This window comes from Pipistrellus hanaki (assembly GCF_964339955.1).
Source record: "Pipistrellus hanaki genome assembly, chromosome: 14".
NCBI classification, from domain to species: domain Eukaryota; kingdom Metazoa; phylum Chordata; class Mammalia; order Chiroptera; family Vespertilionidae; genus Pipistrellus; species Pipistrellus hanaki.
This window is the reverse complement of record NC_140516.1, coordinates 36,474,773-36,499,360: the sequence shown is the minus strand read 5'-3', so window position 1 is coordinate 36,499,360 and position 24,588 is coordinate 36,474,773. Positions and strand designations below refer to the sequence as shown.

General features: G+C 38.8%; 1 protein-coding gene across 7 annotated transcripts in view; it reads right to left on the bottom strand.

The window, feature by feature from the left end:
* The window catches only part of R3HCC1L (R3H domain and coiled-coil containing 1 like), a 64,060-nt gene extending 40,631 nt beyond the window's left edge, over positions 1-23,429 (bottom strand). The window contains exons 1-2 of one of the 7 annotated variants that reach the window (XM_084904071.1): positions 22,489-23,370; positions 9,998-12,835 (exon numbers count right to left, since the gene is read on the bottom strand). The gene's annotated coding sequence lies outside the window, so the exon portion shown is untranslated. Of the gene's footprint in view, positions 1-6,610; positions 6,686-9,997; positions 12,836-15,212; positions 15,231-22,488 lie in introns of those variants that run through there. The other 6 variants (XM_084904073.1, XM_084904075.1, XM_084904070.1 and 3 more) reach the window with 6 other exon arrangements.
* Between the last annotated feature and the right edge of the window lie 1,159 nt (positions 23,430-24,588).

The following is a 24,588-nucleotide window of genomic DNA, read 5'->3' as shown; positions in this document are numbered from 1 at the left end:
AAGCTAGCTTGCCTGCCAATTTTCTACTAGCCAGTTCTGTGAAATGAACTCTGCAGTAGTAGTGAGCAGACCTGTGAATATGTGTATCCAGTGAAGTTATTAGAACCATATAAACCACAAAGAGTTTGTCAGTGATATAATCATTAACCTCAAACATGTAGAGCCTTGGATATGCCAAGCGGACCTACCAACATCAAGGAGGGCAATTAAAACCAGAAAAGATTAAAATTTTGTCTTTTGCACATAATCCTAGTCTGCCTGGCTGGCTTCTATTCTCTTGTATACATATCAAATCCTAAGTACTAATCCTTCCCTGTTTTCACAAGCACACTTCTGCATCCATTGCTCTGCCACCTTCTAGATACTTATTGCAGCTTGTCTGTTTGTTCTCCATGCCTTCTTTGTTGCGTCCACATTATCCTGTGCTCTCAGCAATTCAGAATCATATAACTGGACTCTGTATCAAAGTTACTTCCACTCAAATGGTTGGAAGAAATGGATTCTGATTACAGCTTTGTAATATAGAGTCCCAGAACCCACATGCCCTATTTTTCTCAGCTCACGTATCCCCAAGTGACTTCTCCTCTAAATGCTTCACAGTCAGCTCTAACCCAAATCAGGTTGGCTTGGCTCCTAATCCTCCTCCTCTTGACTGACTTGCTGTGACCCTGAACCTAACACTCACAGAGAATTTGTTTGTACTTGTTTGTGGGGCCAGAAAAATAGAGTGGCAACAGTCAAGTGGAGTGGCCACTGTCATTCTTATTGCTGTAATGGCAGTGTACTTTAATACTTTAATATTTATGCCTTAATGACGCCTATAGCCTTGTAACTAGCACCAAAAAAAATGTGCTATTTATACAATATACTAGTCAATTATATATAATAAATCAAGAACAGTACTACCCTTCATGTAAACATTAAAGAATTTTTACAGACTCTTAGACATTTCTCAAGTCAGAATTCAATTTTTGAATAAGAAAACTGAGGATCTGAGGTTGTAGCATCCATGGTTAGATGGATATTAAGTAGCAAAGCAAGACTGGAAATCAATTACAAATGCTGTGCTCATTCTATTCTATTTCTCAGACATGTCATTTTCATCCATGGGATTTCAGAGGGAATGGGGAGGGTAATGACAGAAGAGTGCCATTTGTGTGTGTGCCTGTGTGTTTTCGGGGAGGAAGGTGGTCACAAATAATTAAATTTGGTCATACATACTATTGTGCTTGCCATCAAAGTTGCCCATGGGATCATCCGAGAGCCAATAACTATCCTAGAGAACAAAATTAGATGAAATCCTGACAACTAGAAACCTCTATTCTTCTTCTGTCTTTATGAATTTGTCCCAGTTCTATCTAGACAGCCGTAAAGAAAAAGAGCAGAAAAAAGTCTGATACAAGTAGAATCATAAAGCAAGATTCTCCACACCTTAAACTAAATGGGGAAAAGAGTAATGTGTCCTCTTTATTCCCAAGAACGCCACATTCTCGTCAAATGCAGAGCACAAGTTGACTGATTAGACTTCACCCTCTGGTGGCCAAAATGTGTCACTGCTCCATTTCCTAATTGCCAATTACCTCCACACTAATCTTTAAGTTTATAACTGAAAAAGACCTTTGGAAATCATGTTGTGCCCTGGCTGATGTGACTCAGTTGTTGGGCATCATCCTGTGCACTGAAGGGTTGCCAGTTCGATTCTGGGTCAGGGCACATGCCTGGGTTGTATGCTCAATCCCCAGTAGGGGAAGTGGGGATTGTGTTTGCCATCAGGAGGCAGCTAATCAATGTTCTGCACTAGCATCAATGTTTCTCTTTCTCTCTCTCTCTCTCTCTCTATCTCTCTCTCTCTCTCTCTCCTCTCTCTCTCTCTCTCAAAATCAAATTTAAAAAAAGGGAAAAAAATCATGTTATATAACCTCATTTTGATTGAGAAATTTAAGACAGCTATTTAAGTGGTAACTTGGTAGTTTTGTCACCATCATAGCTGTTTAACCAGTTTTCCAGCCACTATGTCTCAGGATATATTAGCTGAGCAGAGTTTAATCAGGAAGTTAATTGTGCTGCAAAAATCATCACATAATACACATCAAAAACAAATGTGTTATCCACACCAATGCTCATGTCATTAGTATAAATGGTCAGGATGACTTTTCCATCCCATTCCCACAGCAAGTGCCTCATACACTGGACAAGAATTCTATGACTATTCTTAGTACCAGATAAAACATTTCTCGTAAGAATTAAAACAACAACAACAACCCAGCACTTCCCCAAAACAAAATAACTCTTGTTAGGTGAATAATAAGGATGGGCAATTCTTTAAACTCTTATTTCTATATACTCCTTAAATTCATAGAAAGGTTTTTTATTTGCATTAGCCAAATACATTTTAGAATAATCAATTTTTTATACTCATTTGCAAGGCTATCTAAAGCCAACACAAAGATCCTTTCATTAAAAATGGTCTTTTTATAGAGTTTCTATTTGGTTAAGAAAAATCTATTAAGCAATGCCTAAGAGAACAATGACATATTTTTTCCAAATCTACTGCTGTGAACCATGTCTAATTATGTTTTCTGTTTCATTAAGATTTAGGCCCTATAAGCAAAAGTGAATTAGTGGCAGAGTAGTAGTAATATTAGTAGCAGAGGAAGAGAAAGAGGAAAAAAATAACCAGCTACCATTTAATGAGTACTTACGATGTGACAGGCACTGCGCTAAATGTTTTACATATATTATCTCATTTGATTACATTATAAGACTATGAGGTAGCTATTATTATCCCAATTTTACAGATGAGAAATCTGAACCTTAAATAACTCAAGATCACACAGCTTTTAAGTGTTGGTTAGGATTTCAAAGACCCTACATTTAACTCCTAGACTGCCTGATAGCAGAATGGTCTCACAATAATATACTAATTTCATAAGCATTCACAGTTTGCTTGCAATCTGTATAAATGTAAAGCAACTAAAGAGAATTCAAAACTGCTGCAATAAAACAAGAAAACTAACAAGAATGAAAGAACTTTCATGCTTTCACAGCATGCTTAATGCCAATAACCTTCCAGACTTAAAAGTGCTGACAATAATAATTCACTATTGTCTCTGGAACTTCCTCATTCACCTTGCCTCACCCTCACAGCCATATGGCAAAGAACCTCACCAGGTGTCAGGAGAGGACTCCATCTCTTCTATTCCCCATATAATCTCTATATTCTTAGTAGAACTCCCCCAACCATTTCAAAACATTATCCTTTTCTATGTCTTCCCTTTCTCCAGAGGCATGTGTGAACATGGGAACAACGACCCGTGAAATATACAACTGAGTTTTAGACTGGAATAAGCTTCAAAGCAGAATGTAGAGTATACTTTCAAATCTGAATGTAAAAAAACAAGAAACTTGAACATCAAATATATACTGGAGACGTTTTTTTTCAAATGTAATCCTGAGCAAAATAATAGTTATATTACCTTATTATTAATCTGCTTTGGACATTACAGCCTTTGTCTCTCTCATGCAGTTGGACAAAGAATACAGCTTACATAACTGGGAAGAAACATTTCATGAAAAAAACTGAGTATTAAAACAATGAAATATATAGGATACATGATTCCAATAGGATAATGGTGGCACCAAAGTAGATAAACAAATTATAGCATAAAAAGGTTTTTCTTTAAACACAGTTCAAGCCCCCAACTTATTTTACACTCCACTGGCAATAGTTGTCATGCATCAGCACCAACTGATTTCATGCCTTATAAGCTGAGAAACAGTTTGCAGCTTAGTCTCTTTCACACTCCATTGATAAGGTAACCCCATGGTTCACCAAGTTTAATGTTAACACCTATTACCCTGAGCCACCTCAAAAGGCAGATCGAAGCTTTAATATAACTGACCAATCATAATAAAGAGCTAATATGCTAATTGTTAGAATGCTGTAATGCGAAACAACCAATCACAGGAGGCTGCCTGCGTGTGCGGCAGGCGTTGCTCCAGAGATGGGGCCTAAGCAGGGAGGAGCCCAGAGGAGGTGGGACCATCCCATGCCAGGAAGGGCAGGGGTGAGAGCCCATAGCGCCCCCTCACCAGTCCTTCACCACCCACCACTCACACTCAGAGCGCCCTGTCGCCCACTTGCCAGGGGAAGGAGCACAGCGCAGCAGGTGGGAGGCTTCCACGCTCTCCTCCAGCACCATGACAGGGCAGAGCTGTTGCTTTGCTCTGAAGACTGAGAAGGAGCACAAGGGGAGAAGGTGGGACCACCCCTGAGGTGACTCAAGAAACTGAGGGCAGGGCTTGAAGCAGCCAGAGAAGGCCAGAGGAGTCAGGAGCTGGGCCAGGCTCACTGGAACTCTGCATGGAGCCATTCAGGTGTCAAGGCAGGGTAGTGGGTGGGCAGGGCCGCTCTGGGCTTCTAGTAGCAGTATAATATGCAATAGAAAGATAGAAAAGTCTGCTTCCTACTCTGTTTATCTACTTTGGGCAGGCAGGTGTTGGGGAATAGAGGGCTGGAGAGAGAAGAAAAATAATTCCCTCCTAAAACTTCTTTCTCACACTACACACCTAAAAGTTGGTCTGTGTTTCTAGACTTGCTTGAAATTAGTTCCTCTCCCAGATACATCCTGGGTTATACTGATACTCTATAGTAACAATAAAAGAGTTGAAATGGATAAGGCTTTGGGAGCTGAGCCTCAAACTTGACATGCATTAAACTTGATCTTTTCCCCCTTTTGAATATACAAACTACTGCTAATAAATCACTGAGTAAATTTTGAAAACACAGGCTTAATCTGTGTTAAGTAGTATATATATATATATATATGCACGCGCACACACACACACACATACATATGTGTGTGTTTGTGTGTTAGTCAGAAGGACATCCACACAAAACCACCCACTCAACCAGAACTGACCAGAGCCTGTCACCGGAGAGGCTGGTCTAGAAGGTCTAAAATGAGTGTATATACTCATTTTATTCCAACCACATACTAAGGATAGCCATTATTATCTCAATTTTATAGATAAGATACCGGAAACTTAACTTACAGTTTAAGTCCGTTAGGACAGTGGTCAGCAAACTGTGGCTTGAGAGCCACATGTGGCTCTTTGGCCCCTTAAGTGTTCTAACGGCACTTCTTCAAAATAGACTCGCCCAGGCCGAAAACTGACTTCTGCGCATGGTCCACAAAGTTTCAATTGCACTGTATGTCTACACCCACACATGGTATTTTGTGCAAGAGCCACACTCAAGGGGCCAAAGAGCCGCATGTGGCTCGTGAGCCACAGTTTGCTGACCACTGGGTTAGGATTTCAAAGTCTCTGTGCTTAACTACTACAAATTACAATACATGCCTTCTAAAAAGTGGGTTAAAGCAAAGCATAGCGTAGTTAAAAACAAAAACATCAAATACAATGGCAACAAAAGAGAACAGCTGTAAAGAAAATGGAGTCCCTATGTTAGAAATATAGTTAGAACTTGGTATCTATCTCCTCCCTCCCTGCAGCCATGCTAACAAGTGTAAAAGCCAAATGTGGCTGTTAAGAAACTAAAAAACCAAAAGACTTTAAAGCAAATTTCACTTGAAAGCAGGCAAATAAAAAATTAAATAAATAATAGATAAGATACTAATTAGAGTTTCAAGAACAAATCTTGCCGAGACCGGTTTGGCGCAGTGGATAGAGCGTCAGCCTGTGGACTGAAAGGTCCCGGGTTCAATTCCGGTCAAGGGCATGTACCTTGGTTGTGGGCACATCCCCAGTAGGGGGTGTGCAAGAGGCAGCTGATCGATGATTCTCTCTCATTGATGTTTCTAACTCTCTATCCCTCTCTCTTCCTCTCTGTAAAAAATCAATAATATATATATATATATATATATATATATATATATATATATATATATACACACACACACACACACATACACACACACACACACACACACACACACATAATATCTTCAGAACAATGCTCCTTTTAGTATCAGGAAGCCTGTACAGAGTGCTACAGACAGCTTTCAAAGCAGAATAATCTACTGAACAAACAAACCATTCTAATCTATCATTCTTATGACATAAAAAGAAAGAAAAATGTTAAAGGCTGGCAAAAGCTAACAACAGGTAATTGCATTTTCTCACAAATATCAAGTGCACATACTGTACTAAGTTCTTGTTAGGGATAGTGGAGACTGTCAAGTAGGACTACAAGTAATGACACGGTTTGAACCACATGAGTAATTAGCCCCTCACCCCCTCACCTCTCTTTAAGTTGTCTCTACCAAACTGGGAGGGTAAGAACATTCGTTTAAGTTGTTTAAAGGTAATATATTATATAATTGCCAAATAAAGAGAAAGCAGTAAATGATAAAAACTCAGAGGAGAGAGAGGCAGCTGATCGATGATTCTCTCTCATTGATGTTTCTAACTCTCTATCCCTCTCTCTTCCTCTCTGTAAAAAATTCTAAGGGACTAGAATGGTCAAAAATTTCATAGAGTAGGTGGAATTGGAACAGACCTTCATTTTTTAAATTTTTTTAAAGTATAGTTGGCATACAATATTATATTAGTTGAAGGTACATAACATAGTGATTCAACATTTATATACCTTATGATGTCTTCCTTACAATCACATCATTAGGAAGCAGGCCTTTGGAAGACAGAGACTGGAAAGGAAGCATTCCAAGTAGAAGGAATACGAAGAGGCGGTAAGTCAAAAAGTGCTGCTTTGAAGACAGTTATAGAAACTAGTCTAGATAGAGTCAAAGGTTCAGTGTTGGGAAGTAGTGGAAGATTCTGCTAGAAAGATGGTTTTCAGCCTGGAGAGCCTTCAACACTAGGTTTAGGCATTCAATCTCCTAGGACCTAGACAATGGAGAATCGAACCTAAATCCTACAGACAATTCCTAAGAAATGACACTAGTACAGTGTCTCTAGATCTCCTCCATACCATCCCTTACTCCATTTGCCCTGTTATTTACCCTGGCATCTTTTTTAATATGGATCATTGGTATAGAGCTGATAAGATAACACATAATCTTCACACTGACATCTCTCTTATGCTTACTTAATCCAATGATATCAATGGCCATGCAGTAACATATTTAACTCAAAAACAGAAACAGATCAACAGGAAAGATGGGCTCCAAAACAATGTGATCCAAGTCTAATCCTATATTCAGAATTAGACATGATACCTAGGGGAACCATCAAACACATTTTCTCTGTATAACCATTCTAATAATAGAAAAAGAACTGAACCAAAATCTGCCCCACATTAAATTCTACTCTGCAATACAAATAATATCCAGAAACTCTTGCCTTGGTGTCTGATGAAGATAGCTATAGTTGGTTAACTGTCTCTGAAACAATAAGTTGATGGTATGTGTATATACACACATATATGTTAAATAGTTAAATAAATAAAAGGATATACATTTGTCTGGGATAAAGGCCCAATCATTTTAGCTTTAGATATGGTAATTGGCCTTACTATCATTGCAATAATGTCTTGAAAAGCCCTAACTCTAGTATTCTGATTTTTATAGTCTCATTTCCTGGCATGAAGTGGTATTTCTAGTGTCTTCAAAATTTTTAAACTTATCCATTCTATATTTTCAACAAAAGAACACCTAATCTCACAATTTGATGACAGAATGAAACAAATAATACCTTGAAAGGAAAAAGTGAAACACTATTTCCCCCCTACCAAAACCCCCACACACACTCTAGCTGATTTCATCCTATTATCAGAGCTAAAAAGAATAGGTTCCATTCAAATTGTCTACAGAACCTGACTGAGCTGCTTCGCTCTTCTCTCATTTCTTCCCCTCTCCATCTCCTCTGTACTTACACACAATCACCTCACTCTGCTGTCCATCTTCCCCCAACTGCTACCCAACAATTCACAGGCTGTCACAGATTGTCCGCACCGCGCTTGGAGACTTCAGAAGTACTCTTGTGGGACAGTGCAGTGTGTTAGTACATCATTTCCCTGAACACAATGTCACTCTTTATAGCCAGTTGCAAATTAGTCTCCTGTTAAAAAAATGAAACTCCTAATAAGACAGGTACAAGGAGATTTTAAATAACCAAGATTAAAACTCACTCTGGTTTACTCTGATATCTGGGACATTTCAGAGTCATGCACAATGAGATCCCATGCCTCTAACTCATATGAGCCATACAAACCATCTAAGAATATCTGAAGTCACCTTTCTGATACTAACAAAAGCAGAGACTACCAAAACCCTACAAAGGAGAATTTCTTTCCCTTTATCTATACTTATGGCTCCTCATTCTTAGATTCTATCTGAGAAGACTTTAAGGTCAGCTCTCAGCATCAACATCTACTTCTTAATTGCTGTGCAAAAGCTTATTTAAAATAAAATTCTGCAAATCACCAGTATCATTTCATTATAGTTTCTATTCTTTTTTTTTTTTTTTTTTGCCACATGCCTCAGCAGCACACAAGACAATTATCTTCTGAAAGATGCTGCAACTAACCCTCTTATTACCATGAAAGCCTTCACCCTACACATAAGCTTCCCAGTTGCTACTGTCTACATGTGAGAATCAGAAGCTGAAATAGACTGAAAAGATCATCAGAGGATGTAGGTTAGAAAAACATCTCACAAAACAACAGGTCCTACCAATTCCTACTAATTTACTAAATTTCTTTTAAAAAATTTAAAATTGAAAATAACACCTACAGAGTAATATTCAAAAACTGCAATCACTTTCACTAAATATCTATTTTTCATTTCCAAGTTCTTGGAGAGATTCATTCTGTTTTTTTGTTTTTTAATTTTTATTTATTGACTTTTGGGGAGGGGGAGGAGGAGGAGTGAAAGGGAGAAAGAGAAACATCGATTTGTGGTTCCACCCATCCATGCATCCGTCAGTTGATTCCTGCACGCACCCTAACCAGAAATCAAACCTGCAACCCTAGCACATTGGGATAACACTACAATCAACTGAGCTACTCAGCCAGGGCTTCATTACACTTTACTAAAAACTTAATTATCTATTCTTTAACCCAGGGGTGGGGAATGTCCACTGTATAAGGCCTGTGAAATGATTTCATCTGGCCCTGCCAAGGCATTAGAGATGAGTTAATTAAATGTTTGACCAAATACAGCAGGCTAATTTTTAAGTTGATAATTTTGTATGGCCCGAGAATGATCTTATAAATATCCAAAGGCCCTTGGCAGAAAACAAGTTCCCCACCCCTGCTTTAACCCTTACAATAACATTGCACCTTTGCTGATCCCTTCATGAACTATAGGAAAGCTAGAGCTTTAAAGAATAGATATTAATTTTCCGTCTTTTCAGTGGAGACTGAAGAAAGCAAAGCTAGTAATCCAACTTTGAGAACTAATTCCAGTATTTAAACAATCCCTGTTCTCTTTACAACAAACACCAAAATTAAGACAGAGAACAGAAGCAAGAAAATCTTCCAAAGAGCCTATATTTTAGGAAATTGCCATCTTCAAACTGTTTTACATGAGTTACAACATAAAATGACAGTGAAGAAACAAAATATAAGTAAACTAATATTTAGAGTAAATGAACAGTCTTTCTATAAAATATGCATAAGCCCTGGCTGGTGTAGCTCAGTTGGTTGGGTGTTGTCCTGAGCACGGAAAGGTTCCTGGTTCAATTCCTGGTCATTGCAGCCTTGATCCCTGGTAGGAGGCATGCAGGAGGCAGCCTATCTATGTTTCACTTCACATTGATGATTCTCTCTTCCTCTCTCTCTTCCTATCTCTCTAAAAATCAATATTTTTTTCTAAAAATAAATGCATAAGTATACTTAATTGTCTTACCAAATAAGTGACATTAATTTTTTGAGTAATGAAACTCTATAACAGGGTTGGGGAACCTTTTTTCTGCCAAGAGCCATTTACATATTTATAACATCATTCGTGGCCATACACAATTACCAACCTAAAAATTAGCCTGCTATATTTGGTCAAACATTTCATTAACTCACCCCTAATGTGATGGCTGAAACTGCTTCTCCTGGGTGAGGCGTGTGATGTTAGCGGGTATTGATGAAGTTGCTACTCGCAACTGCTTTTCCAGGTTTGTGTAGATCAGTCTGGAGCGCAATCGACTCTTTGTTATGGTAAGTTTTGAAAAGAACTGCTCGCAGCAGTAAGTTGTTCCAAATACAGATGCATATTTCAAAGCATGTCTCCTCAAAGTGGGAAATTCATTGTTACTTATGTAACGTTTGTAGAACTCAAGCAGTGGGACATCGTTGTACCTAGCTTTCAGCTCATCATTGCTTTGCAGCTGAAAGATTTCGTGTTGTAGGTTATCGGGCACATCAGCCGGTTCTACATTGAATGGTGTAGCAAAGATGTCCAATTCCATTTGTTTACTTTTCACGTCTTTGAATCTTTCATTAAATGCCTCAATTAGTTTTGCACATTCACTAGCATATTCAAGTGTTGTAGAAGGCTTTTGTCCTTCCAGAGTTGGGAAATGCATTGTGTTATTCCTTTCCAGTTGCACTTTCCACAGCCTTAATTTAGCTTCAAATGATATCACCTTTGAAAGCAGTGTGCTGAGAAGCTGGTTGGGGCCCTGTAACTTGACGTTCAACTCTGAGAGGTAGTTGGTAATATCCACCATGAATGCTAGATCACACAGCCACTTGCTGTCAATGAGTTCCCTGACGGGTTTTCCCTTCATCTCCATGAACTGCCTGACTTCATCCCGCAGTTCATAAAACCTCAGGAGCATGTTCCTGTGACTCAGCCACCGCACTTCACAGTTATAAACAAGATCACCGTACTCAGAATGAAGATCATTCAGTAACTCCTTAAACTGGTGGCTGGTAAGCCCTCTGCTTTTGACAAAATTTATGCATGACACTACTGTCGACATTACACTGTTAAGCCGCAATGACTGTGCACAGAGACTTTCTTGGTGTATGATGCAGTGGCATATAATTAAATTACTTGGGTCAAGACTAAGACGATTCAGTTCTTTCTTGACCAATGAAATTAACCCTTTTTGCGAGTCAACCATTGCTGGAGCTCCATCAGTAATAAGACCACTTAACTTTTCAAATGTTAGCTCAAATTTTTTCATTGATAAAACAAGTCTCTCAAACAAATCCTCACCTCTTGTAGTGCCATGCATGGCTTCCAGTGACAGCAGTTCCTCTCGAGTGTCAAACTCTGCAGTTATCCCACGAACAAAAATAGCCAGTTGGGAAGTATTTGTTATGTCCGTTGTCTCATCACAAGCCAGAGAGAAAAATTGGAAATCTCCTGCAGAATTCTTCAATGTCATTTCAATATCTTGTGCTAAATCAGTAATCCGATCTGAGACAGTTCTCCGAGACAAACTAACACTTTGAAACAATTTTACCTTATCTGGTGCTAACAACTCTGCAGCAGCCACCATGCACTCTTTCACAAACTCTCCCTCTACATGAGGCCTCAGCTTCTTTGCTATTAGCTCACTCACCACATAACTAGTCTGAATAACATTGTCTCTGTCACAACCAGGCTTAGAGAAAGCAGCTTGTTGTAATTCCAAACTCCGCTGAAGAGCATTGATTTTATCCAGACGCATTTGGCCTCCCAATTCACTAAGTTTAGCATGTTTTGAGCTGTAATGACGCTCCAGACTGGCTTGTTCCATTACTGCTAACATATCGCCACAAACTAGGCACACAGGTTTGCCTCTGACTTCAACAAAAAAATAATCATTTGTCCATTTTTCTTGGAAAGTTCGACGCTCTGCATCAACTTTTCTCTTCTTTGTAGTTGCCATTTGTAGGATGTCACACCACTTAAGTTTTAATAACTATCCAGTGTGTGTGTTTGTTGCCATGGACACTATTATTTTGCTTTAACTGCTGTTCTAATCCTGCATTTTGGATTTATAACATATGCATTGTTCGTATCATCATATCATCAACACCTGAGGTCTTCTCTGTGTGCTGCTGTAATTTCATCAATCTTCATATGAGACTGTTTTGGGGAGGATTTTGATTGTGGATAAAGGTTGGATTGGAGTTATTGTCAGTGTCAACAAAAAAGTCGACAACATCGTCTTCAATCATTAGAGGCAAGATCCTCAACATTGTGAGGAATCATCTCATATTATCTCATCTCATCATGACTGATCGCCATAGTTTCATGTTAACACTGTCCCAATGTGTACACTCCCAGTCTGCCTGGCACTGACTGTCCTCTGAGTCACAACAGGCAGACAGGCTTAGGTCAGCAGACAAGAAGCTTTCATGTACTCCTCTGTGTCTTGTCTATCCCGTAATGGATGCTTCTTCATTCTTTGCTTGTCCCTCAAAATTTACATTATTGCCCTATCTGCTCATTGGTTAGAGCACTGGCCTATGGACTAAAGGGTCCACGTTTGATTCCCAGTTAAGGACACTACCTGGGTTGCAGGCCCAATCTTGGCCCCATCTGGGGGTGTATACAGGCAGCAACATATCAATGTCTCTCTCACAACAATGTTTCTTTCTCTCTATTCCCCCACTTCCACTCTAACAAAACAAAACAAACAAAAAAATCAATGGGGAAAAAATATATCCTCAGGTGAGAATAAAATTTTTTAAAACTATTATGCTTCACTTAATATAAACATATGTTGCTATGAAAAAAGCTTCTAGATCTATTGAATTTCAAGTCCTGCCTGCAGTTTGCCGTGGCAGGGCCAAACCAAATGACTTCAAGGACCTTATACGGCCCATGAGCTGGATGTTCCCCACCCCTGCTCTACAACAAATGGACTCTGTCTGAAGAAAAATGGTACAAAAATTCTTTCCTGATAGACGCAGCAGCCTCACCTGGAAAATAATAATAATAAAAGTCACTTTTATTAAAATGTGTAATCATTTCTTTGACACTTGTCTGTGTACTTAACTTACATTATCTCATTTCGTGAATACTAAGAGTTTAACCCAGAGATTTACCACAGATTGTGCAAAAAAAAAAAAAAAAAAAATACACATATAAAGGACTTTTTAGAAACTCATCAACAAAACAGAATAAAGAAATGTTATCTTTCATTCTCAGTCTTTTGAGAACTGGTCTAAGGGGGCAGAAACACCAATTAACTGACATTTAAAAAAAAGAAGTGTACAAAACAAAATAATACAAATGATCAAAAACACAGAAAGTCTTTCAACTTCCAGGGATTACTATTGTTCTTACAGGATGGTACATAGTGGATGCTCAGTAAAAATATGCTGAATGGAAGTTTTAATATATGGATAAAAAATAAGCATCATCAGTTAGCAAAGAAATAATAAATATGTCTTTAAGGGTTTTTTTAAAAAGCATAAGATCCTGTTTTGGTGAATATAGACTGAAAAATTACATAGAAGAAAAATTATATACAACTTTAATGTCCATCTAAATGGGCCAGAATAAATAAATTATGGTACATCTATATCATGAAAAACAATACAAACATTAAACAGAATAAAGTAGCTCTACAAATACTGACATAAAAATCTGTAAAACATGTTAATAAGTTTTTTAAATGGCAAATTTAACGGGAAGTGTACAAAATCAATATAAAGAAAATTTTAAAACATTCCTGTGACACAAATATAGATTTGAAATAGAAAGATATTCCTTATTCTTAGATAGAAAACTCAACACAACTCAACATCATCCAGATGTCAGTTCTCTCTTCATTATTTATGAATTTAACATTATCCCAATAACAATCCTAATACATGCAAGCTTTTTTATGGCAGCAGCTGCTATTAAAGTTCAACAGGAAAAAAAACAAACATGAAAGAATAGCCAATAGAAATTTTAGAAGCTGGCTTTGATATACTATAATTAAAAATGTGACAATGGTGCAGGAATACAGACTGGTGCAAAAGAACAGAAAGTCCAGAAATAAATTCAATGAAAACTTAACATTTGATAAAGGTGGTATCTCAAAACACAAGGGCAAAATTGTACTTTTAAAAGAAAACATGCTGGGACAACAAATTAACATTTGTAAAACATTCTAAGTCCACACAATATTCATTTAAAAAAAAACCTTTAAATGAATCGGACATCCAAACAACTAAAATCATACAAGAAACTAGAGGAAAATGTGTAAATTCCTTTTTACCTGGGTAAAAAAGGTTTTCTAAATATTATCCAAAATTCTGATGCTATGAAAAATTGGACTACATAAAAGTCTAAACAAATACACACATACACCCTAACAAAGAAAAGACAACTGGCAAACTGTAGCATATATCATTGATAAAGAGCTAATTTCCCTAATGTATTTTTTTTATTCTTAAAAATTGAGGGAGGAAAACAAAAAAAAAACAGATAGAAAAGTGAATAGAAAGATATAAGAGCCCTGGCCAGTGCGTCTCAGTGGCTAGAGCATCGGCCCACACACCAAAGGGTCTCGAGTTCCATTCCCAGTCCAGGGCACATACCTGGGTTGTAGGTTTAATCCCAAGCCCCCAAGGGAGGCAATCAATTGATAATTGATGTGTCTCTCTCAAATCAATGTCTCTCTACCCCCCAAAGACCAATGGAAAAAATATCCTTGGGTGTGGATTAACCAAAAAAGACACAGGACAATTCACACAAAAAGAGATAATAAGATGACCTTTATGCATATGGAAAGACGTTCAAACTCACTAAATAGAGAAATGAATATTAAAACTATATGGAGATACCATTTTGTTAACCTATAAGGTTAACAAAAATTAAAAGGTATAAAATAACACATTCTGATTGATGGTAATGTTTTGGGGAAACTAACACTCTCATACATTACTGATGGGAACTCAAATTTGTACAGCCCCCACAGCAAGAGATCTGGCAATATTTTAAAACTACATATGCTTTTAAACTTTTGACCCAAACATCCCATTTTAGGAATTTACCCAAACATACACTTCCAACATATGAAAAGATATAAGTATATGGACAAGGTTAGTCACTGCAGCACTATGTATAAATGCAAAATATTGAAAAAAGTATAAGAGAATGGTTAGCACCCTCACAATAGAGTACTATGCAACTGTAGGAGGAAGGAAAAGACAAGGGAGAAAAGGGAGGAGACCAACTCTATAAATTGATGTTGAATAGATTTCAAAATACATTAGGTGAAAAATGCAAAGTACCAGAGTATCTATCTATACCAATACTATGGTTCCTTTTGTGTAAAAAAGAAGAGAAAATAAGAAAATATACCTGTATCTCCTCATTCATGGGGGGAAAACAAATAGGAAGGATAATTCAGAGAATGATGATATTGGTTACCTATATAGAAGGTAGGCAGAAACAGGGTAGAAAAGGATTTAAAAAAAAAAATGGGTGACACTGCTCTAAGTATATATTTTTTATATAATTCTAACTTTTGGAAGAATATTAATGTTTCACATACTCAAAAATAAATAAGGTCAATTAGGGTGAAGAGAAAAACTTAAAATGCAAATTCAAATGACTAAGATAACCGTGCAAGGGAAGAAATAATATTGGGGAAAGAAAATTAATCCAAGTAACTTTTGAACATGGTTTTTATATCAATAGTGTCCAAAAGTAACATAATAGGAGCCACATAAATAATTTAATATTTTTTAGTGGCTGCATTAAAAATAGGTAAAACTTTATTAATATAATGTTTTATTTTTTCTGATATAGCTTAAACATGTCAATATATAAACAATATAAAGACATTGTTAAAATATTAATTCCTTATTTCATAGTAAGTTTTCAAAATCCAGTATATATTTTACACTACCACACATTTCAATTTATGTGTTTAGTGGCTACCCTATTGGGCAGTGGAGATTTACTGGTAGACTAAATGATTATGCTTTAGATTTATGCTAAAGGAAAAAACTATCAACAAATATTGAACACTACTTACTAGGTGTCTTTCATACCTTTATTGACTTCAGAGAGGAGGGAGAAGAGAGAGAGATGGAACATCAATGATGAGAGTCATTGATCAACTGCCTTCTGCATGTCCCACACCAGGGACCCGACCCACAGCCTGGGCATGTGCCCTGACGGGGAATCGAAACGTGACCTCCTGGTTCACAGGTTGATGCTCAAACACTGAGCCACACCAGCCAGGCTACTAGGTGTCTTTTAAATAGTGGTATAAACTAGCAATTCTTAACCTATTTTCTGACATTCTAGAATTGAGCCAATAAGTAAAAACATGAATGGGGCTAGGTTTCTATTAAGAGGAAGAGTTATAAAGATAAAATGAAGGCTAAAATAAATTCTGTAGTGTTGGATTAGAATCAGTGGTGTAGACACAAACACACATATTCATATATCATATGTAAATATTTCCCAGATGCCTGCTAAGAGGGCCTAGAAGTAATGGCATACAGCAGCAATGAGGACATCTAGAATCTAGGTCCTGGCTTAAATGTCATTCTCTAGTCAAAGCAACCAGAGATCCTTGAAAAAAATAACTCATTCTAAGGCTCGGGCTGGGAAAGTCTGAGATGGCCCTAGAACATCTTGTTGTGGTAGAAAGTAAAAAATTGTTAAAATAACAAGAGCAATCCAAAAGGTGACAGATCAACTTAGGGGTTCCCACTGGCCAAATCAGGGACAGCATCAAAATAATGAAATAAAGTAGTATTATAAATAAGCATAAGAAAACGATGGAATTAAAAAATCATCATTTAGAAACCATCATGAAAATTATTCAGACAGAAATTACTAATAGATATTAAAATGGGTGAGTAAAAGTTTAAGAATTAACAGAATATATTTATAGTCTCAAGTATTTTGTCAAAGATACTTCAAAATTACAAAATGTGAATGTAGTTAATTCCACTAAAAATGACTAAATGGTATATTTTATGTTACATATATTTTATCACAAAAAAAAAAAAAAAAAAACTATGAAAGAAAAAACAGTAACTTCACACTAGAAAACCTAGCAGACATTACCTTACTGAAGTCATAACATTACTTCTGTGGTACTCCTGCCAGAAATGGATAACCTGAATCCAATCATGAGGAAATATCAGATAAACCCAAATTAGAGCCATTCTACAAAATATCTGGTCTGTGGTCTTCAACAAAGTCAATGTCACGAAAAGAACAAAGAAAGACTGAAGAAATGTTAAAGATTAAAGGAAACTAAAGAGCTATGACAACTGAATGCTCTTCATAATCTAAAGTTTTCTTTTGCTATAAAAATACATTATTGGAACAATGGGTGAAATTTGAACAAGTCTATAAATTACACAGGAATATTAAATCTGTTAATTTTGTGGTTTTGACAACTGCACTGTGGTTACATAAAAGAATGTCCTTGTTTTTAGAAAATGCACTCTCAAATATTTAGGTATACAAGGGAATAGATCTGTACCTTAGCCTCAAACAGTTCAAAATACACACACACACACACACACACACACACACACACACAAACACGAAAGAGACAGAAAGTGTTAAAATCTGAGGTACTTGGGTAAATTTTTTGCACATTTTGTAATCTGCAATAATGTCAACATAAATTAAATAGGAAAAAAGAGGTGTTAACCACTGTACTTGGCACGTAATCTGCATAAATGATAGCTGTTAGATGTTGTTAATGAGAATATTATCTCTGGATTCTGCCCCTCAAAATTCTCAACTCAAGACATACACTTTAATGGTGGGAAATAACTTGAAACAGTACAACTACAAGCAAATTATTAACATTACATATATTCTTTTCTAAGAGGCAAATTACATATTAAAGAGTGCAACAAATCTTTTGCCCATATTTTTGCCTCTAATACCAAGTAAAATGGTTATGAGTTATCAGCCACTTGACTATTCCAGAAAACCATACCCATCATATTCACAGATTAACCTGTTACTTGGGAACCTTACTAGATACTAAAACCTGCTGCTTCCAACAGTGCATCTCTTCTTCCATATTTTTAGCCCTCATCAGAAATCGTCCTTGACGTTAAAAAAAAAAAGAAAGAAAAGAAAGAAAAAGATATAGAAAGGACAACAAATATTTATAAAACTGAAGAGTGAATTTGAAGAATGGAAAACTATACAGAAGGCTAGCAAAAGCCAGTGAAAAATGTACACCATGAAGTGGGAGCAACTGGCCCATGTTTTATTGAGGAGAAAATCCTCTCCAAATTCAGTCTTACTGCTGCTGAGCAACACCCTATAACTTCTCTTCTATCTAAAGCTCTGACAACTGGAATTTCTCTGTAATTCAATAAGCTCTTTGGAGTTACCCAGGCTTCATCCATCCTGCCGGGCACATCAGTGGAGAACTCTGTTTTCCCCACCAAGAACACATTTTGTGGTTGGTGGCATAGGAGTAGGGTTCTCTTTCAAGACATGAATAGTCTAGTTCCATTTCTTCTCACTTTTCCTATGAGTGGGAAGTCTGCAACAAATACATTTCAACAGCTAAAAGTAATGTCTAAATCATAGTTCAGGCTAGTGGTTTTCAATGTCACCCTGCAAGTCACCAGTCTTATACATAATGTGAGGGCTAGTCCTGTATTTCTACAGTTTTGTAATTAAAAATATATACTTTTACTCTTAGTATTCACTCATTTACTTCTATTATGTCTAATGAGCGCATGAATGCCGAATCAACAATATAGCAGTCTTATTCATCCTGGTGAGATATTTTGTGAATGGTTAGTTAACAGGAGCTAATGAGGACAGGGTCACAGTTTCAAACATGTTGGCCAATTAGCTTTGCTGTGTTTCAGAGTTCCATGGTCACGATCAACAACCTTAACCTTGGCTGAGGGAAGAAAAATACACTGATCAAGTAAAGCACTGAGGGAATGAATACAGATATATCACCAAAATTCATAACTATCCGAAAAATACAATAAAAACTGTAAATAGTACCACCATCTAAGCCTGGCTAGATCTAGAGTTCAAACAATGTCTAAATTTTTCAGTCTTGCAAAATTTTATTTTTTATTATTATTTGTTTTACAGATCATGAAAAAATGAACTCAGAATGATTATAGGAACCAAAGTCACAAAATAGTAAACAGCAGAGCCTAGCTTCAAACCCTGATCAGTCTGACTCCAAAGCTTATATTATTTCCACAATACCATACTTTCTCTCATGCCTTAGGGACATAGGACAATCCACAAAATGTTCTTAGTCAGAATTATTCAGCACAGTCATCACTAACTGAGCTTCACTATGTACACTTGGATGCTTTAACTGAGAAACTTCTTTTAAGTAAAAGAAGAGTCAAAAAAAAATATTTAAAACACAAAAGAAAAAACACATTACAGCATACAAAGTAGATTTTAATAAAAGTGATCACTTACATTTTTGTATACAAATCTGGAATGAAAAAATATCTTGCTGATTCATGAATAAAATAAAACTGATAAAGCAGAGCCAGGGAATATCACATTAAACAAGAGAGAAAAAAAATATTTCCTAAACATCTTGAGTCTACTAACATCTTGCAATCAACAGGTTGAAAAAAGAATTTAAAATAAACATTTCTTTCTTAACCAGAAGACTCTGCTTTGACCAACAAGTCAGTTTTCCCTAATAGGTTTTTCTCCTAGTATCTCTAAACTCTCACTCCTTGCAAATACACACAAACCAATGCCACCATCAGTCACCAAGAATTTCCACCTTTAAAAAATGAAGTCACCCCTGAATGGATTAAAAAAAAAAAACCAAGACCTCATTTCAGGTTGAAAGATACAAACAGACTGAAAGTAAAAGGATGTAAAAAATAATTCATTAAAATGGAAACAAACAAAAGCTGGGAAGAAATAATTATATCAGACAAAACAGACTTTTAAACAGGGGTGAAGAACATCCAGTCCACGAGCCTTATTATAAGGTCCATAAAATCATTTGGTCTGGCTCTGCCAAGGCATCAGGGATGAGTTAATTAAGTGTTTGACCAAATACAGCAGGCTAATTTTTAAGCTGATAATTTTGTATGGCCCCAGAATGATGTCATAAATATCCAGATGGCCCTTGGCAGAAAAACGGTTTCCCACCCTGCTTTAAAACAAAGGCTATAATAAGAGACAAATGAGGACCCAACAATTCTACTTCTGGGCACTTATCTGAAAACAAAATTCTAACTCAAAAAGATATATGCACCTCAAAGTTCACTACAGCATTACTTACAATAACCATGATATGGAAGCAACCTAGGTGTTCATCAATAGATAAATGGATAAAGAAGTAGACACACACAGACACAGGAATATTATTCAGCCATGAAAAAAAATGAAATCTTGCCATTTGTTTTGGCAAATGGCAAATCTAGAGGGTGTTATGCTAAGTGAAATAGGTCAGAGAAAGACAAATACTGTATCATTTCACTTACCAATATATGTAAAATCTAAAAAAAACTAAACAAATGAACAAACTCATAGGTAGAAAAAAACTGATAGTTGCCAGAGGGATGAGGGGATGGGCAAAAAATATAGGAGATTAGGAGATACAAACTTGTAGTTATAACATAAATAAGTCACCGGGGAAAAAAGTTGTCAATAACATCACAAAACTTTGTATGATGACAGATGGTTACTGGACTTTTCGTGGTGATCACTTTGTAAGGTATATAAATGTCAAATCATTATGTTGTATGTCAACTATCGATAATATAAAAAGATTTACTTTTTTTTTAAAATGATGTCACCAGTCTTCAGGACCCCACCCACTAAGATGAACTTTTAAAGTCAATTAGTCTGGCTTAAAAAAAAAGTTGGGGAGGAAGGCAAGACAAAAAATAAAATGCTCTTATACTAGTAAAAGTCTGTCCTAATCAATTAATGGTGAACATCTAAGTCATACACAGATCATTGTTCTGCTAAAATCTACTAGGTGCAGACAGAAAACTACAGTCTTACTACAGGTTATCAATGAAATATCACATCCCAAAAATCTTTTCACAACAGCATTTTGGAAACCTCCAAAAGTGAAAAGCAGCACAATATAATCTATACTAATAAAAGGATAATATGCTAATTAGACCAGATAGACTGGACATCTACTGGACAAAGCCACAGTGGCTGCTAGGGCTGAGGAGGGCTGGCAGCCACAGTGGCCAGCAGTGGCAGCAGCAGTGGGATGATGGGAAGGTACCTTCCCCTGAATGGCCTGGTCGCCTCCACAGAGGGAGGCAAGACTGTGGCTTAGAACCGCTCCCCGAGGGCCTAAGCCGTCAATAGGACATCCCCTGAGGGCTCCCGGACTGTGAAAGGGGGCAGGCCAGGCTGAGGTACCACCACCACCAGTGCACAAATTTTTGTGCACCAGGCATCTAGTCTTTACATAAAATGCAACTGCTTAAAAAAACAAAAAAAAAAAAAAAAAAAAACCATACCTGCAATCTGAGAACTTGGTTACAGCATTTTAAGTTTATGGGTTAAGGATAGCTATCCTCACTTTACAAATAAAAAAAGGAATCTCAAGAAAATACTAAAATTATGTTTAACATCATCATTGTCATCAGTTACAATAGCAAAAGAATGAGCACTTACTCCAGGCACTGCTAAGCTCTTTATAATTATATCTCATTTAACCTTTATAGACACCTTTCCAGGTAAATGCTATTACTAGTATCTCCATTTTAGAGATTGTTAAACAATCTTAGAGATCAATTTGCCAAAAGTCATAAATATAAGTCACAACACCAGGACTTAAACTCAAACTGGTTCAACTTCCTACATTCAACTAATTCCCTGCACTTCCCCCTCTTTGTTTTTCTGAACCACGCTCAAATAGTTTTCAACCAATTATTTCCAAATAAATACAAGTTAAGGTTACCTAACTATTCCTGCTCCAAGCCCATAAAATTTTTATTGTAAAATCCCCATTCTCTAAAAGGGGAAGAAAACTGAGATCAACAGCCACCTGCTTGGAGTCTCAGAGCTCAACTGCCAGGAAAAAAGAGAAACAAATTAGAATATTGGCAGTTTATATTCTGAATTCTAACTCTGAGGAAAAAAACAGATGCCTGGCACAAGTACCTAGGATAGGTGAACATAACCTCTCCTTTGAGCTAGTATGCACACAAGGCTATGGGGCTTGTGTAAGAACCAGAGCGGGTTTGGCACCGGTAAGTCTCTCAAAGAGGAGAGAAAGACACAAGACCTGCTGAAGACAGGCATTAGCTTAGCACCGCATCTGAGATACCTGCACCTGAAATACTGTTACAACAGAACAAGGGGGGTAGACAGGTGTGTCTGTGTTGGGGGGGAGGGAAGTGTCCAAACTCTGATAAACCTTAAAATTCCAGACGAAGTTTCAAACTGACTCCACAGGTGACAGACAGAACCCTGACACCACCTCTTCCCCAGGAGCATGGCATAAGCACATCTCTGTACAGCTCGTCTTCATTTCCAAAGGCTCTTGCCACCTGTTTCTTAACTCATCTTCATCAACAGCATGACCATGGTCAAGTTTGGGGGGGGGGGGGGGAGAGAATCACGCACACACACACAACGAATGTGACTATAAAATGCAACTGACCTGGACTTACACGTCGGAAGGCTGCGGCCCTGTGTGAAACGGGCTTTCTCAGCCTGGCAGGTGGGCAGGCCGAAGAAGACTACCGTCCCTGTTTTCCATAGGGGGGGAGCCGAGCCGAGGCTGCGGGGAGCGGGCTGCACAAGACCACAGGCCCAGCGAGAGGAAGGAAGACCTGGACACCGCCCCGGGGCCTCGGACCCCACGTCCTGGGGTTCCTCCCTCCCGTCACTCCGAGGGAGAGGCGGCTTCCCGCCGAAGGAAAACTTAATGGTCGGACGCAGGGTGTCCCGAGGGCCTCCCCAGAGAACCAGGAAGTGCCTCCTCCCGCCGCCTGCTCACTCCCAGCCCGTAGCCCAGGGCTCCGGGCGGCGCAGGGAGTGGACTCCCGCCAGAGGCTCGCGCCCCGGAAACCGCTCCCGGCCGCGGGTCGTCTCCGGACGGCCTCTGCGGCCCTCGGCCCCGGACCCCCCCCGAGTCGCCACGGACCCGCTCAGTACCTGTTGAAACCCAGAAAAGAACGCCCCCTCTCTACAGGGAGTTTTGGGGCGAAGGCCCTCAGCGGGCACACAGCCCCAGGCAGAGCCAAAGGGCCTCGGGGGCGGTAGGATTCCCCAAGTCCCTCAGGGGTCGGAGGGCGGGAGCTGCCCAGGAACCTCCGCCCCAGGCGGGGGCCCGCCCCGCGTGTCACGTGAGAAGAAATACCGGTAGCAAACTAAAGAGAAAGAAACTCCCTCCTGTCGGAGGGGTGAAGGGGGGGAGGGAACGCCACAGAATCCCCGGCTCAGGGAACAGAGGGAAGGCGGGACGGGGGGCAGAGAGGCAGAGGGACTCGGGGCAGCTCGTTACCGGGCGCGCCGTCGTTCTCTGCTTCCGCCGCCGCCTCCTCCTCCTCCTTCTCCTGGAAGCTCTGGCTCTTCCGTCGGCGCCCCGGGGGCGAGCGCCAGGCCTCGACTCCGCCCCGCGGCGCCGCAGGGCCTTCTGGGGGCTGTAGTCCCGGGCCGTCGGCTGCCACGGGTCACGTGGGGGGCGGGGCTAGCAAGACGAAGAGGTGGGGAAGGTGCTTGGGCTCAATTCTGTCCCCTGCCCCTCAGCTACAAAGGTACTCGGATCTCTTGACATCCCACTCAATCATACCATCCCTCCTCTTCACAGCCAAGTTTCTTGGAAAAATATAGTCTAAATTCGCTGTCTCCACTTCCTCCTCCGTCCTCTGCCTCCACAGAAAATGTCCTTGTTGCCCAACTCATCAGAGAGAGTTTCAGGTCCTCTAACTTAAGTGTTAGGTTAGGCACCATTTGACGCTGTTGGACATTATTTTTTCACTCATTTTCTTACCCTAGTCAGGTTTTCCTTCTTCCTCTCAGGCTCCAAGAACTGTTTTTTCTAACCCACCTCATATATTAATGTTCTCCAGAGTTCTTGGTATTGCTCTGGGGGAGGGGCTCCCCCTCCTCTCTTGAGTTGTTTGTATTCCCAACTTCATAGACTGACGCCCTCCTCATCCACGTCCCACAGACATTTCAAAAGTGAAACTCCAACCTTCAACCTAGATTCCTCCCTCTCTCTCACTTCCTCTACCACCTATGCACGAATCCAAATCTATCGCCCAAGTATCTCTTGAACCTCTTCCCTCTTCACACCCATTGCCCATGATTTGACTCAGACCTGCATTATTTTTTACTTGATTACTCATGGTCTTCCCACTGGTCTCAGTTCCTCAACACCTCTATCCAGTCCTCCCTACTACCATCAGGCCCGTATATGCAAAGGAAATTTTTATTCCTGTCACTTTTTGGGTGAAATCTTTGGAAGTATCCACTTGATTAAATTTGAGAAGAGGAACAGGGGTAAATCCTTTGGGGTGGCTTTTGCAACATATGGAGGTCAGCCCTACTATTTCCCACCCCACCCCCCACCCCACCCCATATTGTGGTTGGAAGGTTCAGAGAAAGATTATAGCATACTCTAGTGTGAGGAATTTTTTTTTCCAAAAATTCCCCAGGTGATTCAATTATTCAACAAGGTTGTATTTTTGCTGCTTAAAAATAACAGCAAGCAAGGCAGTCCCTGTCCTCGTGGAGTTTAGTTTCTTGGAAGAGA